Raw genomic sequence first — 9,419 nt, 5'->3', positions numbered from 1 at the left:
AGAAGATGCACCAAAGTGGTGAGGAACAGAAGTGACTAGCTGAATTGACATGCGGTCTGAAAAAAGCAACAACTTTAGAGAAAAGCAGACTGGCACCCCAGTCACATCATTCGTGACCTTTTAGAGGTCTAAGACTCAGTTTCAATGACTGGCAAATGGGAATGCAAATACTTTTTATATAGGCTAGTTTTTGTGTTGTAGGTTAAACTTCTAGCATATGGTGAGCATCTAGGAATGCTAACAACTTCTTCCATTTTTCTGCCTGTATGCAAAGTCTCAGAGGGATCCCAGAACATCTAAATAATAATCATAATCATAGCCTACAGAAACTCTAGACTAAACACCATGCCAGGAATCCTGCACAGATTTTTCTACAATATCCCTGTCAACTCTAAGAGAGCAGTATCAATTTAGTCCATTTTAGAGATGCAGATGCTAGGTCTCTCTCTCTCTCTGATCAGTCTTGTTACTAATAATGAATGTATATTGAGTATTTGTGACCATATGCCAGGCACTTGACATTTTTATCTTGTTTCTGCCTCATTCATCCATTCAACAAACATATACTAAGTGCCAGGTATTCACAGTGGTTCAATCAGTATATACCGTTAAACAGGAGAGACATCAAAAACCCAGTTGGGAGATAGCACACAACAACCACGAAGAAGATACTGTTGTTATCTTTAGTTTATAGCTAAGGGAAAGGAGGAACTGAGATGTGGCTCATGATCAGCAAAGACTGGATTCAAATTCAGATATTTTTCACTTTTAACCTTGATACCATATTGCCTCAAGAAAATTGTGTGGACTCAGGTGAATTGAGACACTGGGGATGTGGTCGCTAAGATGAGTTATCCTTCTCCAAGACTGTGTGTACTTGGCATAGATGGTCAGTGTGACTACAGGTAATTTCTTAACATTTCAGATACAGCTACCAAGCCAGAGTACCCAGGTAAATCCCAGGCTCTGAGCCTTGGTTCCTCTGTTTGCCACTAATAACCATGCTACTTAGTAAAACACTGTCAGTCAAATGGGGAGAGAGCCACACTTGACTCAGGAGGAGCCTTGGAGAATAAAATGAAACTGTAATGAAAATGTGTTTTGAAAGCCAAAACACAAAACATCCATTTATGAAACTCTTAATTTTAACAAACAGTGGGAGAAATTTATTGTTTGGAATGAAATTGAAATATATTTCTTTATTCACTAGTTACTCTAACTTTGACACTCTCTCTTTTGATTTTGCCCAGTGACTACTGATGACAAATATATAAAGGAAAAGTGCCAACTGAAATGGAAAATAGGAACTTTTGACAGGCTCAATATGAAAGTCAAGGATTGTTCTGAATGATCCCACGTATCTTTGCCTGTTTCAGCTGGCAATTAAACTAGTCCTCTACAGCTAAACTTCTCGGCGAAGACATCTTAGCAGACACATTCTACCCCTGCCAATAAACAAGACTTTCTGCATGGGGGGGTCTCTGATATTTATACAAAAGATATGCATTTGATATCTAAATGCATATATCTAAATGCATATATCTAATGCATAGATATCTAAATGCATATATCTAAATGCACATGTACTCAAAGATCAATTGTACTCAATAATATAATATGTGTGTTTTTCATCTTTAAAATTCCTGCAATAGTAGTTTTCCTTTGCAGGGTGAATTAGCAAAGTAGGAACAGATGAAGTCAATTGTCAGTTGTTCAAATGCAGGTCCATATTATAGAGACAGATCACAACCTTGGGGGCTGCTAATGTGGAAAGATAAATCCCTCCTCATAAAATGAGTATTAGTAGCAATCTGCACCAATGCATTTAATTTCACATAGCCTTGTAAATCTTCAGAGCTCGAATGAGGTGCTTACTTCCTATTACCTCTCTCAGATCAGAAGGCTCAGGATCATCCTAAGAAATCCCTCTTTATTTTCCAAAACTGCTTTGCTTCATTCTAAAGAACTGTAGTGTCAACATTTAACAGAACTAGTCAACAGGGGTTTTAAGAAAATTAAAGGCGCAGCCAAGTCTAGACATCCCCAAATAAGTGGATGGTGCGTACATATCTTTGGTCCAGTTGTTCTGGCCACCTTCTTAATGGACAATTTGGATCGCTGCGCGGTCAATCCGCTTAATTGCCTCTGGGTTGGCCATTAAAACAAATTGAATGCGCTATGGCCAATTTGGTCATGTCATAAAGAAATGGCCTATAGGGCCCATCGAGAAGCAGAATTTCAGCCATTATTCGATTATATCTGATCAATGGAGACAGCCTGTATGGGAAATCCAGGAGGCAGAGTAGATCATATAGGAGCCCCCAGCCTACTCTGCTGACCACATTATTAGGATCACCTGTCAACAGCAATGAAATTAGCCAGGTGGTTGACAAAGCATCACCTTACTCTGTCCTGGGGAGAGAAAGTGCCTTGTGACTTTGCCTAAAATATCCAGTCAGCAAACCAACAGGTCATCTTTTCCACTTTGAGTCCTGAGTAATTTGAGAAGGAGAAAAAAAAATTCAAAATCTCCACTGGCTTCGACCTCTAATGTTGGTATAAAAATAGACCAGATGATGCATTCATTGTGATTAATGCTGGGTAAAGGTAATTTAAACGGGGCCTAATTTTCTTATTTTTCTAGATCTCATCTCCATGTACTGTACCGTTCCCTGCCTCTGCTTATCAGAGAGGTCTCGGGATCTACATTTGTGGCCTCCACTGCTGGGACAGTCATCTGAAGTCACCTTGGCCTTCAGCATCTTTGTGAAGTTAGACAAGAGGAATGACCTTTAATGAGGTATTGCTGGATTATACTTTCAATTTTTAAGCCAAGGAGAAATAACTGTGGGCAATATTTACTGAACATTTGTTATATACTAGGTGCTGACCTCAGCATTTTAAATATATTGTCTCATTTAATTTTCAACTGACCCTGAGAAGTAGGTTCTGGTATCTCTACCGTATAGATGAGGCAACTGTTATTTGGAGTTTAATAACTAGTCAAGGTCAAGGTCATCCAATAGTGTCAGGATCAGAATATAACTCTTGGCCTGACTTCAAAGCTTGTACTCTCAAAAAACGTATTGTTCTAAATACCATTGGCTGCTCTCAGCCAGGGGTTCCAGGTTCATGGGTTGCTTATCAATGTGATAGGAATCAAAATGAGATGACTGCCACCAGGAAAGAGGAATTGTCACTATGCTAGTTGGGCTAGAGACCCCATACAAATATAAAATGCTGATGTTGGACACTGGGGGGGTCATCATGCAGATAGGCCATACCAGTAAGAAGTAGTTTATGGCATATTGTGAGAAACCACAAGGGCATAGCTGGACCTGCCTCTCTCACACCAGCCATCTCCTAGGGATCAGTGGCATGATTTGCTTAGAAATGAAAAGAGCCGTAGTGGCTCTAAATGAGGAAAAGGAGTAGAAAAGTGGTGACATATGGCAGGGAAACAGAGCCACTAGTATACTGTCTGGGTTTAGTGGGGCATGTGGAATGCATCCGGGGTTGGAGGACTCAATTTGGGAAGAGGACTGAGCAGAAAGGGAGATGGCAAGATAAACATATTAGGTGAGTAGAGATATGTAGACACCAAGAGAAGAATGATGGTTAGAGATAGGGTAGATCTAGAGACTGATGGGAGAGTGGATGTGGATAGCCAACGAGCATATGTCTTAGCTCCAAGACTGTCACAGTTAACAACTTCCACCACCACCACTATGACCATTATCATTACTACCATCATCATCATCATCATCACTACCACCACCACTATTAGCACCACCCTCACTGCTACTCCAACAGAAACCACAAAGGTATCCAAATTATGGTGTGCTTTCTGTGGACCAGAGGTAGTGCTTGGTGTGTACTTATCTGATCCTCATAGCAACCATTTGCTTTCTTTAAAGATGAGAAAAGGGAGGTTTAGAGAATTCTAGAAATTTTCTGAAGGAAACAGTTACTAAAGTATAGAGTTATCCTTATCCCAGTAATTTTAACTATGTCAGAGAAGATAGAGACAGAAGAATTGGGCAGAGATAAACTAAATAAAATTCAAGCCTTCACTACTGTGGGTCAGTCTTTGGTGGAGCTGATCAGTATTTAGAGTCCCATCCAGCAATCCTAACCAAGTCTGAGACTTCATGTGTTTTGCCCAGTGTTTGGGTCCTGGTGGCAAGTTACCAGCATCTGGGAAGTCAGCTGTCAGGGTGGAGCCAGCCTGTAAGCCAACACTCTACTGGGTGTGGTCTGGTCTGTCTTTGGGAAGACCACTCTTTCCTCCCCCAGAAGCAACTTCTCCAAGCGGTTCACCACCTCACTTGGAGTCAGGTCGAGTATAGAAAGGGAATTATTTTCTAATGGCTGAATTATTTGCCTAGCTTCTTTGTTCCTCTCTGAGTATAGCTGACGTCCTCAGTGAGGACTCCAATGACCGACATGCATACAGCTTGACATACTGGTCTGTGTAATAAACATTTTATAATGTCTTCAGAAATCTGTTTATTTTCTCTTCTCTTTCTTGGCTAGAATTGTTTTTGTGTGTTTGGAAAGAGGGACTCTCTTCGTCATTTCTAGCTTAATGCTAGACTTCCACATATCTACAAACTCTGGGGGATAGGAGAGTGTTTGAGTTTCAGAAGCAGAAACTAATGCATAGGACATTTAGTTCAGTGTGTTTAGATGAGAAAACTGAGACCCAAATATTCGGAATGCACAGACCTAACGGGAGGTAATTAAAAAAATTTTTTTACATATATTTTAAAGATTTTACTTTACTTGAGAGAGAGTGTTAGAGAGCAAAAGAGATAGAGCATGAGCTGGGGGTTGGGGGCAGAAGAAGAGGGAGAGGGAGAAACAGACTCCCTGCTGAGCAGGGAGCCTGACGTGGGGTTCCATCCCAGGACCCTGAGATCATGACTTGAGCTGAAGGCAGATACTTAACTGACTGAGCTACCAAGGCGTCCCCAGAACTACTTTCAATAGAAGTTCCGCTAATGAATTTTAAATCATATGGGATTTAACAGTAGTCAATTACATGAAACTTTTCAGCGAAGCAATTACTACATAGAGTGAGAGATACCTATAGTGTCACTACCTAGAATGCCTTGCAAAGATTCTACTCCCCATATTTTCTTAGATAAAAGCATTAAAAGATTGGCAATCTTCATTTCAAGCTGTTCCTGGGGCCCTTTTCAAGGGTGAGGATGTTGTTATGGGCTCAGCTACGTGTGTTGTGTGTTAGGCAATAGGTAGGGGTCAGAGGACCGGGATATTTTGAGAGGGGCTTCTCCCTCTCTAAGCCAATAAATGATCATAAATGTTCTTTTACGGTCCTGGAAATAAGGACATCATTCACCTTTTGGTTTTTGGGTAAAGTAGCATAATAAGTCAAAACACAGAGGTTGGAATCAAGAGACCAGCATTGGAGGCCTGTGCTCCACTGAACCATCTAGTTGACCTTGCAGGAGTCCTTTACCTTCACTGGGCCTTAGTTTCCTTATCTGCAAATGAGAGACTATGATACTCGATGCTGTTAGGATTAAATGAGATAAGAAACACAAAGCTTCAAAATGATGTGAAAGTCTAACACAATGCCCGACAAAATAAATACTTCATAAAATGACACAAACCAGACATTTAATAAACATGCTGGAAAACATGGGAGACTTAACTATTTACACAATTGGTGTAAGTCTTAAATCCAGAAGAAATCAGAATTGCAACATGCAATGAGGAATGCATTTTATTTGCTAAGTGAATATTAAAGACTTTGGAGAACCCCAAATAATTTTTTGTGTGAGCACAATGATTCTTCATTCCCGAAACCCACTACCCAGAGGCCCCCAGACTGGGGTGTGGTTTCTCATTGGTAGGGTTTTTCTTGACAAATGAGATGATAATGCACTTTATTTGCTAAGTGAATATTAAAGACTTTGGAGAACCCCAAATAATTTTTTTGTGTGAGCACAATGATTCTTCATTCCCGAAACCCCCTACCTAAAGGCCCCCAGACTGGGGTGTGGTTTCTCATTGGTAGGGTTTTTCTTGACAAATGAGATGATAATGAGCACATTATCAAAATGACCTGTGTTGGTGCTTAGGTGGTGTCATGTCCCTCGAGAGAAGGGTGGATAGATATATCAAGACTTGGGGGCCCACAGGTTTGGCTATGTGACAGCGGATCCCCAGCACCCAGTCTGGCTAGACTGGTTCCAGAGGAATTAACTAATCTGAGAAAGCCACTACCCTAATGTGAGTCTGGGCCCAGCTGCTGGCTGCTCAAGCTCCTCTCCTTCTGGATTAGTCATTCAGAACCAGCTTGGGCACCCTGCCTGTCTATCCTTTCTGCAAAACCTGTGGTGGGCTACCAGAACCCCACAAAACTCCTTACCCTGTCATTCAAGCCCTTCCTGCGGAGGCTCACGGCTTTGCTGTCTTGCCAATGCATCGCTTGTGCACCAGCTAGCCTTTCTCTTCAGTGCCCTCTGACCTCCCCAGTGTGGACATCACTGCCAGAGATCCTTATCTGGAGTTGGTCCTCAGTTGCCACCTCTTCTTTTCCCTGATATAATCCCACATAGCCATCACACACTGCTTTAAACATCTCTTATTCTAAGAAGATGTTCGGCATCCAAGCTCCATTGATTTCCTTAACGATTCCATCTCCATTCTTAGGGACCTCATCCATATATTGTGGATAATAATGCCAGTGTCATTGGATCGTTGCTCCCCAGGGCAGGGACCGGGGCTGACTCATCTCGGAATCCCTGGCACCTGGTAAGGTGTGTGTTGTGCAGAAAACATTCGGTCCATGAGGAGCAACTGGCCGCATGGAGGGAGTCCCCGCTTCTCCCATCCCCGTTGCATGTTTCCCATTTATCTTCTGAATTCTTTGAAATGTGTTGGGATTGCTGCACAGAAAGTAGCCCTCTTTATCACCTTAGGGAAAGGATACCCAGCCAAAGGATACCCACCTTTGGGAAGGTGTCCGAAGCATATTAACCCTTTGTATTAGCCCCAAGGCTGCCATAACAAATTCCCACAAAGTGGTTTAGAACAACAGAAACTTACTCTCTCACAGTTCTGAGGGCTGGCAGTCCCAAATCAACATGTTGGCAGGGCCCAGCTCTCTCTGAAGCCTGGAGGGGAGGATCTGTCCCACGCCTTTTTCTTAGCTTCTACTGTTGCTGGTGAGGCATTCCTTGGTTTTCCTTGTAATTTCTGCCTCCGAGGTCACATGGCATTCTTCCTGTGTGTCTTCACATCATCTCCCTCTAAGAGTGTCTGTGTCTTCACGAGGCATTTGTTTGTGTGTCTGTCTCAGTGTTTCTTCTTCGTTTTTTTGTTTTTTTGTTTTTTTTTTTAAGATTTTATTTGAGAGAGAGAGAGAGAGAGAGCGAGAGAGAGCACGAGCAGGGGGAGGAGCAGAGGGAGAAGCAGGCTCCCCACTGAACAGGGAGCCCCATGTGGCGCTCCATCCCAGGCCTGGGATCATGACCTGAGCCAAAGGCAGACGCTTCACCAACTGAGTCCCCCATGCACCCCTCTTCTCCTTTATCTTGGGAGGACACAGTCATATTAGGTTAAGGGGCACCTCTACTCCAGTGTGACTTCATCATAACTCGCATCTCAATTCTATCTGCAAAGAACCTTTTTCCAAATAAGGTCACATCTGCCAGCATTAGGACTTCTGCATTCCTTTTGGAGACACAATTCAACCCACAACAGCCTTGGACTAATTACTCCCCTGCTCAGAGGCTTAGTTTCCACATCTGTCAAAGGGGGATAATCTTGCCCACCTCACTGAGGCCTGGTGGGGATTAAATGAGATAAAGCTTAGTGCCCTGTACACAGGACGGCTTAGCTATGTCTGTCTTCCTCTGGACTAGAAAGGAATCATATATAGACAATAAAAGAAGTTGTAGTAGGTAGAATTTTGGTCCATAGGGCAAATAGAGGCACAACACTCTATCCATTACGGCAGAGCCACTTCCTCCCAACTGGGGGATTTTTCTCTGTGGTTAGATTATCTGCTAAACTTACTCTTCTCTATGCAGGACACAGGGGCAAGAATTGGTCAACTGATTCTAATAAAAGTTTCGGGTGATCCTAGGACACAAGGCCAAGATATGTGTCTTTGGCTGGCTACCTCTGTCATGAGTGGTTATTTTTTCATGGTCAAAACAAATAAATACATAAAAAGTGCCTAAAACCTATAGGGAATCAAGTTTCTAAACTGTTTTCTTGTGGCTGACTTCTGAATCACAGTTTAGTAATTAAAAGAAGAAAACGCCAAGTTGCACTCGGCAATGAAACATAAATTGTACCTTTGTAAAGGTCAAATACTAGTTGTGATTAACCAGACGAGTCACACTTTATCCTGGTTAAAACAATACTGAAGTTTAAGACTATTTATAGGATTCCACACCCCCTATCCGACCCTCTTCCTTGCAGAAGTTCACCGATGGAATCTGAAGTGGGGTTTTATTATTTTTTTTCTTTCAATTTGTGAGATGATTTCCATATACTGTGGTTTGGCAGTCTGCACTTGAACGATACTATAGCATTATCAGGGTGCCGACAGCTGCTCTAGAATAAACAAGCAGTGATGCATTGAGCTGGCAAGTCTATATGGTTTGGAAAATAAAATGAAATAAAATAAAAACATTTGTTATCATTTTTGGAGTTTTTGAACACAACCAGCTTCAGCACCACATTGGTGCCTCGCATGACTTTCTTTTTTAAAAAAAATTATAAACGGGAACATTTTGTTTTGCTAGGAAGAGTGGTTTACTGTGTGGATGGGGGGAGAAGGCTCGATTTCTAGCAGATGTTGCTCATCTCTTGTTCAGGGTCCCGTGATGGCTCTGATTTGGCCAAATCCCAATGGCTGGATTGGGGGAAGCCAATGAAATCTTCTGCTTATCATCCCAGCCACTGCAGAGCACTGGCACTCACTGCAAACCCTGGCCTTCCAGCTCATGGAGTAGGAAATCCCCACCCCACCCCAATGCCCTAGGAGACTGTGCTGAGGGCTGATCTGGGAACTGGACACCTGAAAAGTTACAGGAGCTCTTTCTTCCAGAAAAGGGAATTACAGGATTGTGTTTGGTATCATAAGGTCATATGCTTTTATTTTAAAATGTAGTAGTAATAGTAACACTGAAGACTAACAATCATGGCAATTAAGGCCGGCTTTTATAAAACACTTTCCTATTTACAAAGCCCCTGGGATTACATAGTCCCGTTTGGGGTCACCGGCATCAATCTCTACTCTTACCCCACTTTCTAAAGATGTAACCTTGTCTCTGTTTGTCCACCTCTACAGATTTCTCATGCATAAAGGGGGAACCAGAGCTCCTACTCGGGGCGTCTACTTATGATGCTTTCTGATAATCAATTCTATGAAT

General features: G+C 42.2%; 1 long non-coding RNA gene across 2 annotated transcripts in view; it reads left to right on the top strand.

The window, feature by feature from the left end:
• LOC140594929 (uncharacterized) overlaps positions 1 to 9,419 on the top strand; it is a 30,618-nt gene that overhangs the window by 1,995 nt on the left and 19,204 nt on the right. For both annotated transcript variants that reach the window (XR_011996200.1, XR_011996201.1), the window contains exon 2: positions 2,645 to 2,800. This is a non-coding gene — a long non-coding RNA (uncharacterized lncRNA). The remainder of the gene's footprint in view (positions 1 to 2,644; positions 2,801 to 9,419) is intronic.

The sequence above is a fragment of the Vulpes vulpes genome, chromosome 12 (genome assembly GCF_048418805.1).
Source record: "Vulpes vulpes isolate BD-2025 chromosome 12, VulVul3, whole genome shotgun sequence".
Classification (NCBI taxonomy): domain Eukaryota; kingdom Metazoa; phylum Chordata; class Mammalia; order Carnivora; family Canidae; genus Vulpes; species Vulpes vulpes.
This window is presented reverse-complemented; position numbering and strand designations above follow the sequence as displayed.